The sequence below is a fragment of the Aotus nancymaae genome, unplaced genomic scaffold (assembly GCF_030222135.1).
Source record: "Aotus nancymaae isolate 86718 unplaced genomic scaffold, 86718_ANA_hifiasm-v0.15.2.pri h1tg000014l, whole genome shotgun sequence".
Classification (NCBI taxonomy): domain Eukaryota; kingdom Metazoa; phylum Chordata; class Mammalia; order Primates; family Aotidae; genus Aotus; species Aotus nancymaae.
The window spans coordinates 59107535-59128624 of NW_026988425.1; the positions used below are offsets into that span (position 1 = coordinate 59107535).

A 21090-nucleotide genomic window follows, 5' to 3' on the forward strand; every position below is an offset into this window, starting at 1 on the left:
TTAGGTCCCATTTGTCTATTTTGGCTTTTGTTGCCAATGCTTTTGGTGTTTTGGTCATGAAGTTCTTGCCTACGCCTATGTCCTGAATGGTTTTGCCTAGATTTTCTTGTAGGGTTTTTATGGTGTTAGGTATTTATTTTTATTTTTATTTATTTATTTATTTATTTTGAGACAGAGTCTCACTCTGTTGCCCAGGCTGGAGTTTGGTGGCACGATCTCAGCTCACTGTAATCTCTGCCTCCTGGGTTCAAGCAATTCTCCTGCCTCAGCCTCCGGAGTAGCTGGGACTACAGGCATGCACCACCATGCCTGGCTGATTTTTTGTATTTTTAGTAGAGACGGGGTTTCACCATGTTGGCCAGGTTGGTCTCGAATTCCTGACCTCAGGTGATCCACCTGCTTCAGCCTCCCAAAGTACAGGGATAGGCATGATCCACTGCGCCCAGCCTCCGTCTGCTTTTATGATTGTTAACCGTGTGAAAATACTTTTATGTCATAATTAGAAAGAGAATTATATTAGTAGTTATTTTTCTGTTAATTTTCCTTATATCATATAGAAATACCTGGATTTTCTATAAATCCAAATGACTTAAAATTCGTTTCTCCAAAAATTGGTTCATTTGATTGGTATTATATTTTCTCATCTCAAAATGTGCCATTTACTTACTTTTCATTGTTTTATTTTGAAACAATTTTCAACTTATACAAAAGTTGCAAAAATAATAACAATTACCATATATCTTTAATGTTAAGGTCTTCCGTGACCATAGATTTGTGATCAAAACCATGCCATTAATATTGGAACAGTACTATTAACTGCAGACCTTATCAGAATTTCACCATTTTCCCTACTAATATCATTTTGTTGTTGTTGTTCTATGATTCTTTCTAGGATAGAATTGCATTTATTTGTCATGTCTCCTTGGTCTCTTCTGATCTCTGACAGTTCCTCAATCATTCCTTGTCTTTCATGACCTTGACACTTTGAAGAGTCCTGGTTAGATATTTTGTGGAATGTCTCTCAATTTGAGTTTGATGTTTTCTGATTGAATTGTGATTATTTATTTTTGAGAGGATTACCACAGAAATAGTATTCCTTCTCAGTGCATTATATCAGGAGTAACACAAGGTCTCCCGTCTTATAGCTGATGATATTACCTCCATCACTTGGTTAAAATAGTGTCTGCTGCATTGCTATTCTATAAAGTTATTCTTTTTACCTTTGAGATTTATAAATATTTAGGGGAAGATACTTTGACATTATACAAATACTCTGTTTCTCTTCAAGCTTCTCTCTACTAACTTTACCGTCTATTGGTAGATGGTAGATCTTGCCTATTAACAAAAATCATTTACTATGGTGTTCTAATGGTGCCTTTCTAGCTCTCTGATTTCTACTTTAATTACTTGGAATTCTGTCAGAAATAACTTTTTTCTTCTATCATTTACAGCTTTATTTCAATATGACCTGTGGATATTTATATTATTTATAAATGATTTATAAGTATACTAATATAGTTTAAATATATATTATTTACATAATATATTGACATTTATAAATAATGTTATAATAATAATATGCTATTTATATATTTGTATTTAAACATAAATTATTTATATAGTATTATAATCCCAAACTATTATTATTTATTTTGTTCAAATTTTTCCAGCTTTGGCCATTAGTAGCTCTTTGAGGTTGGCTTGTGTGTCCTTTTAGCTTGTCTCCACCCTTTGAGCACTTTCTTACTTTCTAGCACCGCAAGGTACTTCCAGCTGATCTGGTATTTTCCCTTCTCCAGACCTGGAATCAACCACTTCTTTGAGGAACTGTTGTTCCTCTAATGGAGTATTGTTTTTAGAAACCAAGAGCCGGGCACTAAGTAGGCCATTTGATTTTGATTCCAATACTGTTAGAGTGCTATTAGGAGCAATATTTTATTATGTTTTATTATCACTAGCTTGTTAAAATGCTTAGCAAAATTCTTTTTAGAACCATCTATGATGTACATTATGGATTACCTTTTTCTTAGAATTGTATTTCCTCTAAAGTTACTGTGATCTTTCAAAATTGGCAAGTATTGCTGTTATGATGGTAGAAAATTGACTGAATTTATTATGAAAAATGTGTGAATGTAGCAAATACTACTTTATATTTGAAATTCACATGTTTCTATGCAGTTTTTAAGTCTAGTCATTATTCTTTCCTCATGATTAAACGTGATACCATGAGCTTTCTCACTACCTAGCATTATGGAAACAAAGTAAAATTTTAAGAATCCTTGAATGATTGTCAGAACTTAGCCTGCCTTCCCAGCTAACAGATATTCCAAGGTTAGAACTACATGAACTCTGGGAACAGATCCAGAGGTTCTCATAGGTATTTGCATAGTAAGATTCTCACAAGAAAAGAAGTTGAAAGTGTTATTTGACCTTGGCTCTGAAATTAAGCTATATACCCTAATGAACCTATTCAGGAAAGAATTTTTTATTGGACTATGTGGCTAGATATCTGGCTTTCATAAAGCATTTTATTTTAGTCCAAAACAAAATCTAAATATTCTGGCAAATTTGAATTATTTGGTCTTTTGAACATTTTATACATTTATCTAGCAATTTAGTTTGCCAATAAACTGAAAAGCAGATAATTGATATTTTTATAAAGCCTTTGGTTAGCTTGATATCGTAAATTGTTGTACAATATAGACCTATCTTTTGTATGAGTTTTCATTGGGATGCATGTAACACCTGCTAATATGGAGAGACTAAAAATACATTAATTTTGGTAATTTTAATAGTAATTTTGTTAGTAATACTTGGTGCATGTTCTGTGTAACACTAATGGTTATAGGATGCTTTAGAATATTGTATCTTCTGAGAAAATAAATATGGCAATATCAAGACTCTTACAGTTACTGGAGCTTCTGCACAGCAAAAGAAACAATCATTAGAGTGAACCAGCAACCAACAGAATGGCAAAAAATTTTTTGCAAGCTACCCATCTGACAAAGGGCTAATATCCAGAATCTACAAAGAACTAAAAAAAATTTACAAGAAAAAAAAGAAAAACCTCATCAAAAAGTAAGTGAAGGATATGAACAAGCACTTTTGAAAAGATGTTTATGCAGCCAACAAACATATGAAAAAATGCTCATTATCACTGGTCATTAGAGAAATGCAAATCAAAACCACATTGAGATACCATTCATGCCAGTTAGAATGGCGATCATTAAAAAATCTGGAGACAACAGATGCTGGAGAGGATGTGGAGACATAGGAACACTTTTACACTGTTAGTGGGAGTATAAATTGGTTCAACCATTGTGGAAGACAGTGCGGCGATTTCAAGGACCTAGAAATAGAAATTCCATTTGACCCAGCAATCCCATTACTGGGTATATATCCAAAGGATTATGAATTGTTCTATTATAAAGACACATGCACATGTATGTTCATTGCAGCATTGTTTACAATAGCGAAGACTTGGAACCAACCCAAATGCCCATCAATGACAGACTAGATAAAGAAAATGTGGCACATATACACCATGGAATACTATGCAGCCATAAAAAAGGAGAAGTTCATGTCCTTTGCAGGAACATGGATGAATCTGGAAACTGTCATTCTCAGCAAACTGACACAAGAACAGAAAACCAAACACCATAACTTCTCAGTCATAAGTGGGTGTTGAACAATGAAAACACATGGACACAGGAAGGGGAACATCACATGCTGGGGTCTGTTAGGGAGTGGGGGGCTAGGGGAGGGAGAGCAGTGGGTGGGGAGATTGGGGAGAGATAACATTAGGAGAAATACCTAATGTAGGTAAAGGGGGGATGGAGGCAGCAAACCACCATGGCATGTGTATACCTATGTAACAATCCTACAAGATTTGCACATGTACCTCAGAGCTTAAAGTCTAATAATAATAATAAAAGACTCTTACAGTTACTAACAGTGAAGTTATTTAAGCCTTTGTGACTCAGTTTTCTTATCATAAATCCAAGGATAAAATGCCTTGGGAACTCCTTAGGGATCTTCTAAGAAGCAAATTTAAGTAACAGGAAAATCTTTAACAAATTTACATTGCTGTATAAAAATAATAATTTTATTTTTAAAAAAAGAAAAATATGAGAGAGATCCAAGATGGCTGACCACTAGCAGCTCGGGATAGTAGCTCCTAGTGAAAGTGCAGAGAACGAGAGGACGCCACACTTTCAGACGAATTTTTGTTGCTCACGGACCAGGAGATTCCCAGCGAAGGAGCACCACGGGTCGCTAGCACGACTCTTGTGGCTGGCACAGCGGTTTTGCTGGCACCTCAGCGCAGCAGTTCTTGGTGCAGAGTGAGCAGGACTGGGTCCCCTTTTGGCCAATTCCCGGGCAGAAAAGCGCCATCAATCTTAACACCGCTGTTTTGGCCGGTGCAGTGGACTGCTCAGATTTCGGCGCTGGGAATCAACAAGTTCGATGTCCACTCAGAAACCTAATTTGAAAATCGGAAATCACAAAGATGACAGGTGGATAAATTTACAATGATGGGAAGAAACCAGCATAAAAAGGCTGAGAATACCCAAAATCAGAATGCCTCTCCCTCTACAGGTGATCACAGTTCCTCATCAGCAACAGAATAAGCCCTGATGGAGAATGAGTGCGTTCCATTAACAGAAGTAGATTTCAGAAGGTGGATGATAAGAAACTTCCGTGAATTAAAAGAACTTGTTCTAACCCAATGCAAAGAAACTAAGAACTTTGAAAAAAGGTTTGATGAAATGCTAACGAGAATAGACAATTTGGAGAGGAATATAGGTGAATTAATAGAGCTGAAAAACACAACACAAGAACTTCGCGAAGAATGCACAAGTTTTAACAGTCGAATTGATCAAGCAGAAAAAAGGATATCAGAGTTTGAAGACCAACTTAACGAAATAAAATGAGAAGTCAAGATTAGAGAAAAAAGGATAAAAAAGAATGAGCAAAGTCTCCAAGAAATACGGGACTATGTGAAAAGACCTAATCTACGTTTGATAGGTGTACCTGAATGTGACGAAGAGAATGAATCCAAGTTGGAAAATACTCTTCAGGAGATTATTCAGGAAAACTTTCCCAACCTAGTAAGACAGGACAATATTCAACTCCAGGTAATACAGAGAACACCACAAAGATATTCCTCAAGAAGACCAACTCCAAGGCACATAATCGTCAGATTCACTAGGGTTGAAATGAAGGAGAAAATACTAAGAGCAGCCAGAGAGAAAGGTCGGGTTACCCACAAAGGGAAGCCTATCAGACTAACAGCAGATCTCTCAGCAGAAACCCTACAAGCCAGAAAAGAGTGGGGGCCAATATTCAACATCCTTAAAGAAAAGAACTTTCAACCCAGAATTTCATATCCAGCCAAACTGAGCTTCAAAAGTGAAGGAAAAATAAAATCTTTTGCAAACAAGCAAGTACTTAGAGATTTCACCATCACCAGGCCTGCTTTGCAGAAGCTTCTGAAAGAAGCACTACACATATAAACGAACAACCAGTATCAGCCTTTCCAAAAATATATCCAGCTAGCATCAAATGGCAGTATTAAACTCATATATATTATTAACTGGATAAAAAGCCAAAACCCATCAGTACGCTGTATCCAGACCCATCTCACATGCAACGATACACAAAGACTTAAAGGGACAGAGTAAGATTTACCAACCAAACGGAGAGCAAACATAAATAAATAAATAAAAAGCAGGAGTTGCAATTCTCACCTCTGATAAAATAGACCTTAAAGCAACAAAGATCAAAAGAGGCAAAGAAGGACATTACATAATGGTAAAAGGATCAATGCAACAAGAAGAGCTAACGATCCTATATATACACGCATCCAATACAGGAGCACCCAGATACATAAGACAAGTTCTTAATGACTTATAAAGAGACTTAGCCTCACACACAATAATAGTGGGAGACTGTAACATCACATTGTCAATATTAGACTGATCAACGAGATAGAAAATTAACAAGGATATCCAGGACTTGAATTCAGACCCGGAACAAGTAAACTTAATAACCATTTATAGAACTCTCTACTTCAAATACACAAAACATACATTCTTATCAGTACCATATCACACCTATTCCAAAAGTGACTACATAATTGGAAGCAAATCACTCCTCAATAATTGCATAGCATTTCATAGGTTTAAATGAAATATTGGTAGGCTGCTTGTTTGTTATTTTCTTCCCTTATTCCTTTCTGTCTCCATTGTTAAGCACAATTATTGGCATAAAAGAGGTTTTCAGTGCTCGCTTCGGCAGCACATATACTAAAATTGGAACGATACAGATAAGATTAGCATGGCCCCTAAAAAAAAAAAAAAATCGTTTTCAATTCCCATTTTTAGACTGCATTCTAGCCTGGGCAATAAAGCAATATTCCCGTTCTCTCTCCCTCTTTCTCTTCCTTTTTCTTCCTCTTCATTCTTTTTTCTTTTTTCTTTCTCTCTTTCTTCCTTTTTCTTTAAAAAAAAAAAAGCTCTGGTAGTGCAAGTAATTAAAAAAAAAAAGAAAAATATAACAATTCTTGGTTCTATTTTGTTTTCTATCGAAATCATACATGTTGAAAATGTGAATTTTAATGCTGTGTTAGTTGCAGTTAAAGCCTATAATCAATATGGCTATATGTAAATATTGCATAAGTGAAAATCCCCAAAAAAGCTTTACTTCATGTTTTTCAAATGTTAAAGTTGCATGTCTATAATCATAATCATATTATTTATTAAAAGGGATGTGTGTGAACTTGTGTACATTCTTAAGTAAGGCTTCTAGTGATATTACTTACTGGCTTTATGAATCCATCTGGCAAGTCTTAACACTTGTTGATTATTGCCACTTCATTTCAGAATTTAATATATTATCCTTGGATTAAAGCACTTGGGAAGAAGCCCATAAAAGCAAGAAAGCTTTGTGTTCTTTTTTTAATTTTAATTTTTAGGTTCAGGGGGTACATGTGCAGGTTCACTACATGGGTATATTTTGTGATGCCGAGATTTGAACTTCTGATGATCCCATCAACCAAGTAGTGAACATAGTACCCAACAGATAGTTTTTCATCCTTTGCCCTTCTTCCTGTCTTGCTCCTTTTGGAATCCCAAGTTGCTTATTATTTCCTTGTGTCCATATGTATATGGTGTTTAGCTCTCATTTATAAGTGAGAAAATGTGGTATTTGGTTTTCTGTTTCTGCATTAGTTTGCTTAGAATAATATCTCCAGCTACATCCACATTGCTGCAAACAACATGATTTTGTTCCTTTTTATGACTGTGTAGTTTTCAGTGCTGTATATGTACCAAATTTTCTTTGTCCATTTCACTGTTAGTGTGAACTGGATAAAGAAACCTAGGTTGATTCCATGTCTTTGCTATTGTGAATAGTGAATAGCAATAAATATGTGAGTTGCATGTGTCTTTTTGGTAGAATGAATTCTCTTACTTTGGGTAGGCACCCAGTAAAGGGATTGCTGGGTCAAATGGTAATTCTGTTTTTAGTTCTTTAAGAAATCTCCACAGTGCTTTCCACAAAGAGTGAATTAGTTTATATTCCCACCACCAGTGTATAAGCATTCTCTTTTCTCTGCAGAACTGCCAATACCTGTTATTTTCTGACTTTTTAGTACTAGCCATTCTTACTGATATGAGATGGTATCTTATTAGAGTTTTGATTTCCATCTTTCTGATGATTAGTGATGTTGAATATTTTTTCCTGTTTTTTGGCCACTTGTATGTTTTCTTTTGAGAAGTGTCTGTTGATGTCCTTTGCTTATTTTTCATAGAGCATTTTTTTTCTTGTTGATTTATTTAAATTCCTTATAGATTCTGAATATTAGTTCTTTGTTGGGTGCATAGTTCACAAATATTTTCTCCCATTCTGTAGGTAGTGTTTACTCTGTTGATAATTTATTTTGCTGTGTGGAAGTTCTTTAATTTAGTGAGGTTCCAATCAACAATTTTTGGTTTTGTTATACTTGCCTTTGGAGACTTAGTCATAAATTCTTTTTGTAGGCCAGTGTCTATACCACTAGAAGAGTATTTGCTAGGCTTTTTCTAGGGTTTTTGTAGTGTGAGGTCTTAACATTTAGGTCTTTAGTCTATCTCGTGTGTTAATTTCTGTGTATGGTGAGACATTCAGTTTCATTCTTCTGCATATGGTTAGCCAATTTTCCAAGCACTGTTTATTGAGTAGAGTATCCCTATTGTTTATTTTTGTCAACTTTGTCAAAGATCATTTGGTTGTAGATGTGCAGTTTTATTTCAGGGGTCTCTATTATGTTCAATCAGTTTATATGTCTATTTTTGTACCAGTAGTATGCTATTTTGGTTACTGTGGCTGGAAGTATAATTTGAAGATGGGTAATGTGATGCCTCTACTTTATTCTTTTTTCTTAGGGTTGCTTTATATATTAGTCTGCTTTCACACTGCTACAAAGATACTATCTGAGACTGAGTAACTTATAAAGAAAAGAGAGATTGATTCACAGTCCCACATGGCTGGGGAGGCCTCAGGAAACTTACAATCAAGGTGGAAGGTGAAGGAGAAGCAAGTACCTTCTTCACAAGGCCACAGAAAAAGAGAGGGAGATTGCTACTTTTTAAACCATCAGATCTCTTGAGAACTCACTATCCTGAGAACAGCATGGGGGAAACTACTCCCATGATTCAGTCACCTCCCACCAGGTTTCTTCCTCAACACATGGGGATTACAATTTGAGTTGAGATTTGGGTAGGGACACAGAGACAAAACATCATTCTGCCCCTGGCCTCTCCCAAATCTCGTGTCCTTCTCACATTTCAAAACACAGTCATGCCTTCCCAACAGTCCCCAAAGTCTTAACTCATTCCAGCATTAACCCAAAAGTCCAAGTGCAAAGTCTCATCTTAGACAAGGCAAGTCATTTTTGCATAGGAGGCTATAAAAATCAAAAGGCAGTTAATTACTTCCAAAATACAGTGGGGATACAGGTATTAGGTAAATGCCACCATTCCAAATAGGAGAAATTGGTCAAAACAAAGGGGATATAGGCCCCATGCAAGTCCAAAATTCAGCAGGCAATCATTAAATCCTAAAGCTCTAAAATGATCTCCTTTGATTCCATGTCCCACACCCAGGGCATGCTGATGCAAAGGATGGATTCCCAAGGCATTGGGCTGCTGTGCCCCTGTGACTCTGCAGGGTTCAGCCCCTGAGGCTGCTCTCATTGGCTGGCCTTGAGTCCCTGTCTGCAGCTTTTCTAGGAGCATGGGTCAAGCTGTTGATCTACTATTCTGGGGCCTGGAGGACAGTGGCCCTTTTCTCACAGCTCCACTAGCTAGTGCCCAGTGGGAACTCTGTTTGGGCACTCCAACCTCACATTTTTCTTCTGCACTACCCTAGCAGAGGTTCTCCAGGAGGGCTCCACCCCTGTGGTAGATTTCTGCCTGAACATTCAAGATGAGATTTAGGTGGTGACACAGAGCCAAACCATATCACCTTGGCTATTTGGACTCTTTTTTGGTTTCATATACATTTTAGAATCGTTTTTCTAATTCTGTGAAAAATTACATTGGTAATTTATAGGACTAGCATTGACTCTGCAGATTGCTTTGAGCAATATGAACATTTTAATGATATTGATTCTTCCAACCCATGAGAATGGAATGTTTCTCCATTTGTTTATATCATCTATGATTTCTTTCAGATGTGTTCTGTAGTGCTTCTCGTAGAGATCTTTACCTCTTTGGTTAGATATATTCCTAGGTATTTTATTTATTGTGGCTATTGTAAATGGGATTGCATTTTCTATTTGAGTCTCAGCTTGATCACTATTAGTGTATAGAAATACTACTGATTTTAGTATATTGATCTTGTATCATGAGACTTTGCTGAAGTGGTTTATTAAATAGAAGTCTTTCGGTAGAATCTTAAGGGTTTTCTAGGTATAGAATCATATCATCAGTGAAAGGAGGTAATTTCACTTCTCTTTGTCCAGTGTGGAAGTCTTTTATTTATTTATCTTGCCTACCTCCTCTGAAAAGTTCTAATTGCTTGTGCATTGAAATATTTAGTTTTGTCCTTCTTGCAGAAATGGAGATCTCCCATTTAGCCAGGTGCTTTAGTAGGCATGACACTTTCTTCAGTGATTCTGCCATATTAGGAAATCATCTTTAATCAAGGGATTATTATTTCATTGGATTTATAATATTAACCCAGGTTTCTAGGCCAGATCCTTAGTCAGATTTGTATAGACAATTAGAAACTTACATTGTTTTCACTTGTAAATCTATTCAATCACATTAGGCAAGTCACTTTAAAATGTGGGCCCATCTGTTACTCCATGTATAGTTAAATATAAATAAGACCTGTTATTACTTATATCACAAGGATGTTGTCAGGTAGTAGATATAATTATACTCCTTAGGAATCAATATATCATATAAGTATAGCTTCATAAGTTTTGTCCTTGGTTTGTCATCTATTTACTGTTTAAAGACTTAAGATAATGTATAATGGAATGCTTCAGTAAATGAAAGAAATAGAACATCAAGGAATTAAACCATTTCATAGTCATATAATTAACATTTTTTATAATAGCATGATATTTGTAAAATTCAAAACAGTTACATTTCTTCATTGACTATGGAATCTGCAGTAGACTCTAACACCATAATTTAGGTAAACAAGAAATGTGGTGTTTTACTTTAGAGACCAGCAATGTCAAAAGAGATGTACTGCAGGACAATCCTGTTTACAGCCTTGGAGTGTCTTTAGTCCCATTGTAAATCATGCAGGCCTGTGCATAAGGTTGTTGTGAGGGGTAGGGGGGATAATAAATTTTGAATAAGATTGATAGTTAATTGGACATAGAGTTGGTTTCCTGTGTTGGCTCTGTCAGGTTCTTTAATAAACTATATAATCCTTTTCATTAAATCATGTCTCTAAGTCTTTTCCAGATTTCTTTAAGTTTCATATCAAAACCAGTACCAAACTGAACATAGTCACATAAAGATAGAGGTTTGGACATATTCTCTAATCAGCTTTAAAGAGATAAGGTGTTAGATCCTCTTTCAGAGTTCTGAGCAGACAATACCTGCTCTATGACTAGTGCCGAAATTAGAGAAGGGTCAGTCTTAACTTGTAAATCAAGAAAGAATTTTAAAGCCTCTTCATGAAACATATCCCTGAGGTGCTTAGTACCTCTCAAGTTGCACTGGGCTATTTGACGTCTCTTCAAACTATCTTTTTAATACTGGATTAAATCGGACTAGTGTCCCTTAGGCTTGATAGGTTGTGAAAGTATATAGTTTTTAACTACTTTTCATCTGGGTAATATATAATATTAAACAAGCTTAGTCTTAGTTGGTATGAGAAACAAAAATCCTCTTTGAGTGTTAGCTCTGTGTTATACTTAATACCATGTAAAATTCTTCTCATTGAGCAAACTGGTTCTCTTTTCCAAAACAGTTAACTTTATTAAGGTACTCTTCAGTTATTTTTTTTCTTGGAAGCCAGAAGTATCAGACCTATTTTTCTTCATAGTCTACTCTTAATCTATGTGCTAATTTTTACTTTATTGACATAAAGTGAAAGTATATTTGCACTTGATTCATAGGATGTGTCTCAAGCCAGCCATCATTTTCTAGTTCTTCTTATTTTGGGCATGGCTGCTAACAAATTGATTATCTGGGTTTCTAAGTTAAAAACCAATTAAAGAATAAAAGTGAGAGAGAGTATACTCTAAAAGGGTGAATTTTTTGCAATTTGAAGTATATCTCAATAATTTAATTAATAAATAAATAAATAAGCAAAAGAAAAACCAGAAAAGGCACGGACCTGTGGACCTTTCTAGCCTAGTATTTTATTGGGCTAAAAAGAGATTTTTTTTTTCAAGTGAGAGAGGGAAGCATGGCTAGAAACATTCATTCATTTTGGTAGCAGCAAGAGGTGATAGCCAACCAGCTGACACTAAGTCAGGAAACACAAGAACATAAGAGTCAACTATTATGAAAACATTTGTTATACATACTTTACTCTGAATGTGTATTATCTTTAAAAGATAAGTTATCCTTGCCCATTATAATGACCCCGATTCATTAAGAGAAGGTTAAGTTGTATTTATTATTCTTTTTTTTTTTTTTTTGAGACAGAGTCTCACTCTGTTGCCAGGCTGGAGTACAGTGGTGCGATCTCAGTTCACTGCAGTCTCCCCCTCCCAGGTTCAAGAGATTCCCCTGCCTCAGCCTCCCAAGTAGCTGGGACTACAGGTGCACGCCATCACACCCAGCTAATTTTTTTTTTTTGTTGTTGTTGTTGTTGTTGTTGTTGTAGAGATAGGGTTTCTCCATGTTGGCCAGGATGGTCTCAATCTCCTGACCTCGTGATCCACCCACTTTGGCCTGCCAAAGTGCTGGGATTACAAGTGTGGGCCACCACACCCAGCCTATTCTTTAGTAATATAGAGAATGAGCAATGATTCCAACCTAATTGATTTTTAAAAATTAATTATTTTAGTCGATTAAAGATAAGGCTCTCTTATCTAGACTATTCAGTTGTGTGGAATACCTCATTTCCTGAAAGTCTTAGAAAAATAGAGCTTTGTTCTGTAGCTAGGACAGCTGGCCTCTCACCTGAAATTTTCTTGAGCCCCTTACTACCTTTATTTGCTGGAAAGCATGTAATATTTTAAACAAGGTATCTTTCAATAATAAAATTTCTTAAATAGTAAAGATTTTTAAAGGTCCGTAGCAAATGTAAGGATGTACATACCCTCACGATAAGAGATGATCATCTTTAAGAGTTCATAAAGTACTTTGTTCTTTGTTAGACAATCTATATCAAACTCTCTTGCAAGTCATAATTAGTGAATCTTGTTGAACTTTACTTTGTGAACCCTACAGTACAGGTATATTTAATTTTTATGTGCAATAATACATTCTAACAAATTCACATACTTTTATATTTTAAATTCTGGGTCATCTTGTAGACCTCGTACTGTTGCTTAGGATACTTTCTTTTCTTTTCTTTTCTTTTTTGAGACAGAGTCTCACTCTGTCACCCAGGCTGGAGTGCAGTGGCAAGATCTCAGCTCACTACAACCTCCACCTCCTGGGTTCAAGCGCTTCTCATGCCTCAGCCTCCTAAGTAGCTGGGATCACAGGTATACACCACCATGCCCAGCTCACTTTTTTATTTTTAGAAGAGATGGAGTTTCCCCATGTTGGCCAGGCTGGTCTCGAACTCCTAACCTCAGGTGATCCTGCCACCTTCACCTCCCAAAGTGCCAGGATTACAGATGTAAGCCACCACTCCCAGCCCATCTGTTGTTACTTTTAAGAACCAATGTTTTTGGGATAGCTCTCTTCATCCCTTTGCCGTCTTAACAAAGTTTTTTTTTTTTTTTGAGACAGAGTCTCGCTCTTGTTACCCAGGCTGGAGTGCAATGGCGCGATCTCGGCTCACCGCAACCTCCGCCTCCTGGGTTCAGGCAATTCTCCTGCCTCAGCCTCCTGAGTAGCTGGGATTACAGGCACGCGCCACCGTGCCCAGCTAATTTTTTTGTATTAATAGAGACGGGGTTTCACAATGTTGACCAGGATGGCCTCGATCTCTCGACCTCGTGATCCACCCGCCTCGGCCTCCCAAAGTGCTGGGATTACAGGCTTGAGCCACCGGGCCCGGCCACAAAGTTTTCTAACAACCCTTCTTTCTGACCTGTTGGTTGTGATTTCAATGTTGAGAATTTGGCAAGAGCCTTTAGCTATATTTTTAGTTACTGCAATTTGTCCTCCTACTACTAATATCTGTGTCATTCCTGAGCCAGTAAAAATAGATTGCTTAATTGATACAGGTAAACATTAGTTTGGGGCCATTACTGTCTATTTAACAAACAAAGCTGTATTTCTTACATTATAAAAATAATATGTATTCTTTGCAAAAATATCAGAAGTGTAGAAAAGCATAAAGGATAAAAACAAAGATTACCCCAAAATACTTTGCCAAAGATAACCAGTTAACTTTGTGATATTTATTTTTTCGGGACTTTTTTCTCTTCATGCTAGAAACACACATGTGTTTTCCCCATAATGTCATTTTATTATAATTTTGTATATAATATACTTTTTAAAAAAAATGTTTATATTGAAATTGACCAAGAATTCTTAAGGGTGCAAATTGCTTTAGGAGTGTGTCTTCTTAATTCTTTTATATCACACAACATGAGATATAGAGGATGATGGATGTAAAGAATATATAAATGTAGTTAAGATACGAAAAGTTCCCACTATTTCAGCTCTAGGGTTTAGAATATGTGGGAGCAATGATAGGCAGGAACTACATTTCCATTGCTGATGGGAATTCTCTATATCTCCCATTCTTTTTTAAAAAATCGTTTAAAAAATCATTAAAATAAATCCTGAGCTCATGTTATAGTCTGTCACCTCTTCCTTTCTCAACTGGTCACTGAAAATTCTGCAAGGAAAGATTAGATTCAAGTTAGGTATTTGGAGCCTACATTGAAATAATTACAAATTTGTCCACTCTTAGTAGAAGAGGTGAAGGGTATGTATATGTATCCATGTGCACACACACATGTGTTTTATTGTTTTGTTTGGGTATTTAGATTGTCTCAAGAGAGGAACTAATATCATCATTAAAAGTTTGATTATAACCAGTGTTCCCATTTGGGATGGAGTTGTTAACTTTTCCAGACTGCTGTCAAGACCTTGTTTTAAGTAAGATGTTTTTCTTTTATGTGACATTTTCTGAGGTTTTGCCAAAAATTACATCAAACGTATAATTCATTTGTGTGCTGAGTTTCTTCAACATCTTGCAGCACTTAATCAAATTTGGAAAAGATATTCTTTTCACAACTTTATAGTGTAAACCCGTGAATATGTTGCATTAAAACTTATTTTGGACAGTTCAATCTGCATGGTATTAGTTTGATTTTTTAAAAAATGATTAATACAATATCTGACAGTTTTTAATGGTTATATTTTCAAATTCTTCACATAAACTCCTGGCAGATGGTACAGTTGCAGCTTTTGAGTATTAGTATTTTTTCACACAAAACTGAGATAATCCCTAAATCATATTAATAGCTACATTAAAGAATTTGAAATGCCAGAAAGAACAAAGGGAATACTAAAGTTCTCAGAAAACTCACAAGATTCCCAAATATTGAGAAATCATTGAGAATCTATTCTGATATACAAAAATAGTTTATATTGATTTTTTTAAGGAAAAAATGACCATGCCAGAATATGTTTGTTTAAAACATTATGCTGCATTATGTTAAAATGTTAAAGTAAGCTAGCCTTAATGAATGTCTTACTCATTAGAAACTCACTGAAAACAACCCAAAATGTTGGATATAATACCAAAAAAACCATTTTTTCATATGTTTCTATGACTTGCAAAAATGCAAGGAATACTTAAACCAGGGAATAAGTAAAGGTACAAACTAAGATTAGTAAGTGGAGCATTAGATTGGGCTTTAACCCTAAGGACATTTGTTAAATTGGATGAACTGGAATATTGCTTTTTGAAATCTCATGAAGTTCATGGAAGATAATGTAAAACTTAAAGTTTTCCCAAGGTAGGGAGGGTCTGACAAGACTATTCCATGTAGTTAAGAGCTCAAAGGAACATATCCTTAGTGGCAGGAATAATTAGAAATAAGCAGGGTCACCTCATTTCTGTCAATGGGATACAAGGGAAATTACCTATCTTGAATCATGGCACAAAATATTTGGGAGCAAGAGCATCTCTTGGGAATTCTAGCAACAAGGCAGCCTTCCCATCAGTTATGAGTCTAAATTCACACTGCCTGAGTGATCTCCAAATCTTCCAGCCAAGAATTTAGTTGAAATGATAGTCTTGGAGAAAAATATGAGCAACATGTGTTCACAGACAATATGTGAGCACCCTATACAATATAACAGTCTCCTTATGCATCAGAGAAAAATATGAACAGCACATATAGCATATGATATGTGGAAAAACTGCTTTAAATCTGTAATAAAGGACCAACAAGCCACTAGAGAAAAAAAAGGCCAGAGCACAGAATATTCATATAAGAAAAAATTTGAGGGACATCATGGTCACTTTCTAATTTTGACAACTGTGAACAAGTTTGTATGTGATAAAAAACAATAAAAGAATTTAATTGGAAATGGTCCTCAATCTTAAGTGCCCAAAGAAGCCTGATACAAACACACATAAGGATTCTACTTTCATTCCCAGTCCTCATAGAAAGTATGAAAAGAAAAAGAGCAGCTCAGAACACACATATGCACAGAATGAGATCCACAAAAAGTTCAGATTTTATTCAGACACTAAATGTTAAGTAAGTGTATGTAATATATTTCAAGAAATGATAGGCTTGGAAATATAAAGAACAAGTGATTTAAAAACAAAGAAGATATAGAAAAGAAAAATATAATACTTAACATTAAAAACTTGATACATTTTATAGCAAATTTGACACAGCTAAAAAGAACATTAGTGACTTGAAAGATAGCATCAAAAAATTATGTAGAACTCAGCCCAAAAAGAGATGGAAAACCTAGAAGATCTAATAAATGTCTAATCAAATTCTAGGAGGAGATCAAAGGGCAAATAGAAGCAATATTTGAAGAGATGATACTGGGTATTTTCTATAACTAATGAAGAGATCAATTTACAGAATGAAGAAGTCTCCCCAAAACTAAAAGAGGATATGTAAAAATAAATTCACTCCTAGATACATTATGATAATACTTCAGAGCACTCAACACAAATAGATCTTCACAGCATACAGAGAGAACAGATATTATTATTTAAAAAGCAAGAGCTGATTTCTCTACAGGAACAAGTTAGGACATAAGGCAGAATCTTATAATCAATGTACTGAGGGAAATGTTCTTCAGACAAACAAAAACTGAAAGACATTGCTACCTACAGACCTCCACCAAAGGAAATTCTAAAGGACATACTTATGGCAAAAGATAGGTGAGCCCAGATGTAAAACCTACAATACAAAGAGTTAGGAACATGGAAAGTGGTAAATATATGAATAAATCTAAATAAATATTGAAGGAATAAAACAATAATGTCATGTTAAAAAATAAAGATAAAATTAAAATATATAACAACATAGTATATAACTTTGGTGAGCAGGTAAAAGGCGGTTGGAAAAGCATTCTATGGCCCTTGTATTGTTTGGAAAGAGGGTAAAGACACAAGATAAACTGTGATTTTTAAGACATTAATTATACATGTTAAAATTTTTAGGGAAACTACTAACAGGATAAGAAAGGGTCTTAACTTCTAAACTAGTAGAGGAAAAGATGGAATTAGAAAAAAAAAAATCATCCCAAAGGGGATAAGAAAGGAAAGAAAAAGAAACATGGACTGGCAGGATATTTTAAAAAATGGTATAAGATAGGAGAAATAAAATGCAGATGTATCAATAATTGTATTAAAATAATGCAAAAAGTCAAATACTTGACCTAAAAGACTACATTTGTCAAACTGGGCCAAAAAAGAAATTCAATCATATGCTACTTATTTGAGAAACATCTTAAAAATACTGGACAGTCAAAAAACAAACAAGCCCATTCAAAAGTGGGTGAAGGATATGAACAGACACTTTACAAAAGAAGACATACGTGAGGCCAACAAACATATGAAAAAATACTCATCATCATTGGTCATTAGAGAAATGCAAATCAAAACTACATTGAGATACCATCTCACACCAGTTAGAATGGCGATCATTAAAAAATCTGGAGACAACAGATGCTGGAGAGGATGTGGAGAAATAGGAACACTTTTACATTGTTGTTGGGTGTGTAAATTAGTTCAACCATTGTGGAAGACAGTGTGGCGATTCCTCAAGGACCTAGAAATAGCAATTCCATTTGACCCAGGAATCCCATTACTGGGTATATATCCAAAGGATTATAAATCATTCTACTGTAAGGACACATGCACACGAATGTTCATTGCGGCACTGTTTACAATAGCAAAGACCTGGAACCAACCCAAATGCCCCTCGATGATAGACTGGACAGGGAAAATGTGGCACATATACACCATGGAATACTATGCAACCATCAAAAACGATGAGTTCGTGTCCTTTGTAGGGACATAGATGAACCTAGAAACAATCATTCTCAGCAAACTGACACAAGAACAGAAAATCAAACACCACATGTTCTCACTCATAGGCAGGTGTTGAACAGTGAGAACACATGGACACAGGGAGGGGAGCATCACACACGGGTCTGTTGGGGGGAAATAGGGGAGGGACAGAGGTGGGTGGGGAGTTGGGGAGAGATAGCATGGAGAGGAAGGCAGCAAATCACACTGCCATGTGTGTACCTATGCGACAGCCTTGCATGTTCTTCACATGTACCCCAAAAGCTAAAATGCAATAAAAAAATAGTAATAACGGGCAATCAAATCTTTAAGGCAAAATGTATTACTAGGTGTAGTCTCCACATAATACAGAAACTTCAATTTACCAGGAAAATTTAATAACCCCCAACTGGATAGACCTAATAATAACATAGACTCAAAATATATGAAGCAAAAATTGATAGACCTAGAATAAGTAAGCAGTTCCATTATAATGAGATATTTTAATATAGTTCTCTCAGTAACTGATTAAATAGCATGTAAAAAATTTAATAAGAATGTAGAAAATTTGAACCACATAATTAACAAGCTTGATATAATGTACAATAGGGAATATTGCTTCAGAATACACATTATTTTCTAGCTGTCTTGAAACATTTATAGAAAGTGACCACTTAATGGATCATAAAGAAAGAAAATGTCAGATTGTTTTCAAACAGACCACATCTTCAGACACAATGCAGTTGTTAGGAATTGGTAACAATTGCTTTTAGAGTACTAATTTCCAAGTATGCTAATACCACCATGGCAGTACTTAGAAGCAGTTATTGCATTAGGTGATATTAATTCAGGAAATTACTGTAGAACCTCCCAGTGTAAAGAAGCTTTAAAAAAAAAAAAAGGCAAAATTAGCCCAGTGAAGTAGAAGGAAAAAGGTAATAAAGAGCAGAAATCAGTAAATTAGACAACAGTTTTAGAACTGGGTTACGATAGTTAAAATGACCAGAAGTAAAACTTCTTAATCCTTGCACATAGTAGATAGCAAGAAAGCTGATTTGATTTTGTCACTTGTTTTTTCCCAGATGTTCTTCTAATGCAGAGAAAGCAAGATCTAGTTGCTATGTACAAGGAGTGTCATTAGTGAAATTTAGCTACAAAAGAAGTTGCTGTTAAAAAATAAAGAGGGAGAGAGGCAGACAGATGGATAAAGACTCAAAAAAAAAATGCCACGTTTAAGTAAGATTGATTATTTCTCTCATGCAGAACAGTCCAGGGTGAGCTCTTCAGAACTAGTAGGTATTTAAGGACCGAAGTTTTTTTCATTTTGTCTCTCTGCCATCTCCTAAGGTGTTATCATTGTTCACATGATTGAACCGGACCCACCTCCATGTTTATATTTCCAACAATGGGGAAGAGGAAAAAGCAAGTACCAGACTGGCGACTTCACCTTCAAGGAGATGACCTAAAAGTTGCACAAAGTGCTTTCACTCTTAGCATATAATACTGAAGTCACATGGCCATACCTAGCTGTAAAAAAGGCTGAGAAATAAAGTCTCCAGTTGGGCAAGTGACTAGCTAACTAAATGTCAAGGATGGGAGATATGTGGGGTTGATTCTTTTACTAAAAGGTGAAAGTAATGACTGAATTCAGGGAGAAAATTAGCAGATTCTGCTATATAATGTAAACAAAATCCTAGGAAGAACCAAATAGGCAGTAGTCTATTGGGTCAGGAAAAGCTTGACCAAGTATCTGAGCTATGTTTTAAAAGTTGAATAAGATTCCACTGCAAAATGAAGGGCAATAAGTATAACAGTAGTTGGAAAGGTACCTGGCAGAGCAGGAGCCACAGATTCATCTCTGTATGCCTGGTACTTGGCATAGTAATGGGTAAAATAATTAGCATTCGACAAACATTTGCTAAAGTAATGAATGAAAGTGGCTTTTCTTTACATGAATAATTACATTATTTGTAAACTAAGGAGAAAAAGAGTAAGAATGAAAAAGACCATTTTTTTGAGTATGAATCTATGATAACATGAAGAACACAGATGCACATTTAAATAATGGGCAAAATTTCAGATAAGAGCTATGAACATATTATGAAACTTCACAATGTGATTTCGTGGTATGTGGCAGAAAGGGCCCAGTCAAGGGACAGCATCTACCAACAGTAATTTGAACACACACAAAACATTTGTAATGCTTTATTGAAGAATAAAGTAAACAATTTGACATGTTTTGACATATGTCTATACCTGTGAAAACATCACCACAATCTAGATAGTGAACATATCCTTCAAGGCCCAACATGTTCTCATGCCACTTGTTAACCCCTCCCTGATCCCCTGGCAACCACTAAAATTTTCTATCACTATAAAATAGTTGTATTTTCTAAATCTTATTTAAATGAAATCATACTCTGTATGTACTCTCTTTTGTCTGTCTTCTTTCAATCAGCATATGTATTTTCAAATTTATCCATGTTGCATATATCACTAGTTTGTTCCTTTATTGCTAAGTAGTATTTCATTATATATATATATTTTATATATATATATATATATATATATACCACAAGTATTTGATAACCATATGCTATTGTTTTGCTTGAGCAAATATCTGGAAGTGGAATGGCTAAGTCATGTGATAGGTGTATGTTTAACATTTTGAAAACTACCAAACTGTTTTCCAAAGTGGTTGTGCCATTGTACATCCCACAAGTAGTACATGAACTCTCCTGTTAACTCCAAATCCTTGTTAATACTTGGTGTGGTCACTTTCTAATTTTAGCCATTCTAATAGTTTGCAGTGTTACTATGTGGTTTTAATTTACATTTAATTAATAACAATATTGTGCATTGTTTCATGTGCTTATTTGTCATCCATATATATTCTTTGGTGCAGTATATATTCAAATCTTTTTACCCAATTTTTATTATGTTATTTGTTATTTA

The 21090-nt window shown here is 35.3% G+C and overlaps 1 protein-coding gene and 1 pseudogene across 2 annotated transcripts in view; both read left to right on the forward strand.

The window, feature by feature from the left end:
• The window catches only part of CWC27 (CWC27 spliceosome associated cyclophilin), a 261252-nt gene that overhangs the window by 125231 nt on the left and 114931 nt on the right, over nt 1–21090 (forward strand). The window lies entirely within an intron of this gene.
• Nucleotides 6285–6384, forward strand: LOC135274989 (U6 spliceosomal RNA; annotated as a pseudogene).